The sequence below is a fragment of the Theropithecus gelada genome, chromosome 8 (assembly GCF_003255815.1).
Source record: "Theropithecus gelada isolate Dixy chromosome 8, Tgel_1.0, whole genome shotgun sequence".
Taxonomy (NCBI): domain Eukaryota; kingdom Metazoa; phylum Chordata; class Mammalia; order Primates; family Cercopithecidae; genus Theropithecus; species Theropithecus gelada.
The window spans coordinates 76,953,466-76,955,644 of record NC_037676.1 but is presented as its reverse complement, the minus strand read 5'-3'; the positions used below and the strand labels follow the sequence as shown (position 1 = coordinate 76,955,644).

Below are 2,179 nucleotides of genomic sequence, written 5' to 3'. Positions count from 1 at the left end.
TGTCCACTACCTTGGTTTGTGCCGCACACAGTGACTTCCTTCCAAAGAATACACTATGGAAAGGGGAAAACCTAGTACCTTTACAATGGAGAAAACTGGCAAATACTATCACAGCCAGGATCAAAGTCATTATCAACAGTGATGCTATGTTGATGCTATCAGCATACCCTCTGATATGATGTGGTGAAAATGGCTCTTTATCTCCGTGATGGTTAATATTAGGTGTCAATTTGGCTGGACTGAAGGATACCTAGACAGCTGGTAGCTGGCAAAGCATTGTTTCTGGGTGTGTCTGTGAGGGTGTTGCCAGAGAAGATTAACATTTGAGTCAGTGGACTGGGAGAGGAAGACCCACCATCAAAGTGGGTAGACACCATCCAATCAGCTGCCTGCAGGGCTTGAACAAAGCAGGAAGAAGAACGTGGGATAAGTTGGCTTGTTGAGTCTTCTGGCTTTCATCTTTCTCTGGTGCTGGATGCTTCCAGCCCTTGGACATCAAACTCCAGGTTTTTTGGCCTTTGCATTCTTGGACTTACACCAGTGGCTTGCTGGGGGCTCTGGGGCCTTTGGCCACAGACTGAAGGCTGCACTGTTGGCTTCCCTACTTTTGAGGCTTTTGGACTCAGACTGATGCACCACTGGCTTCTTTCTTCCCCAGCTTGCGGGCGGCCTATTGTGTACTTCACCTTGTGATCATGTGAGTCAATTCTCTCACATGATCACATAATAAGCTCCCTTTCATATATATATATAATATTATAATACAATATTATATATTTAGTATAATATAATATGTAATATATATTATATAATTATATTATATAATATATTAGTTATATTATATATTATAATATATAATATTATAATATACAAAAATATATGTAATATTAGTTCTATCCCTCTGGAGAACCCTAACTAATGTTAATTCTATGGTCTTTCTCCACAAAACACATTAACTCCAGTCCAATCATGAGGAAAAAACACGGATAAATTCCAAAGAAAGGCATTCCACAAAACACCTGACCAGTTCTCTTCAAAACCGTTAAGGTCATTGAAAGCAAAAAAGGTCGCAGAAACTGTCCCAGTCAAGAGGAGCTTAAGACAACTAAAATGGGCTTTGCAGACGCTGCCGCCGAGTAAAGTCCTGTACTACTAGCCATGGTCAACCCTACCGTGTTCTTCGACATTGCCGTCGACGGCGAGCCCTTGGGCCGCGTCTCCTTCGAGCTGTTTGCAGACAAGGTTCCAAAGACAGCAGAAAATTTTCGTGCTCTGAGCACCGGAGAGAAAGGATTTGGTTATAAGGGTTCCTGCTTTCACAGAATTATTCCAGGGTTTATGTGTCAGGGTGGTGACTTCACACGCCATAATGGCACTGGTGGCAAGTCCATCTATGGGGAGAAATTTGAAGATCAGAACTTCAACCTAAAGCACACAGGTCCTGGCATCTTGTCCATGGCAAATGCTGGACCCAACACAAATGGTTCCCAGTTTTTCATCTGAACTGCCAAGACTGAGTGGTTGGATGGCAAGCATGTGGTCTTTGGCAAAGTGAAAGAAGGCATGAATATTGTGGAGGCCATGGAGCGCTTTGGGTCCAGGAATGGCAAGACCAGCAAGAAGATCACCATTGCTGACTGTGGACAACTCGAATAAGTTTGACTTGTGTTTTATCTTAACCACCAGACCATTCCTTCTGTAGCTCAGGAGAGCACCCCTCCACCCCATTTGCTCGCAGTATCCTAGAATCTTTGTGCTCTCGCTGCAGTTCCCTTTGGGTTCCATGTTTTCCTTGTTCTCTCCCATGCCTAGCTGGATTGCAGAGTTAAGTTTATGATTATGAAATAAAAACTAAGTAACAATTGTCAAAAAAAAAAGACAATTAAAATGTCTATGGAATCCTGGATGGCATCCTGGAAAAGAAAAAGGACACTGAATCAAAACTAAGGAAATCTGAATAAAGTCTGAATTTTAATTAATGATCACGTACCAGTATCAACACATTAATTGTAACAAGGGTGCCATACTACTAATAATGTAAGCTGTTAGTACTAGGAGAAACTGGGTGTAGGACATATGGACATATAGAAACTATGATATCTTCTCAATTTTTCTACAAATCTAAAACTAATCTAAATGTAAACCTAAAAAATAAAGTCTATTTAAAAATTCAATGCAA

At 41.1% G+C, this 2,179-nt stretch overlaps 1 pseudogene across 1 annotated transcript; it reads left to right on the top strand.

Moving 5' to 3' along the window:
* Window positions 1-1,128: 1,128 nt before the first annotated feature.
* Window positions 1,129-1,866, top strand: LOC112630752 (annotated as a pseudogene). The gene has a single exon (XR_003120930.1). The product of XR_003120930.1 is annotated as a peptidyl-prolyl cis-trans isomerase A pseudogene (transcript).
* Window positions 1,867-2,179: the final 313 nt, after the last annotated feature.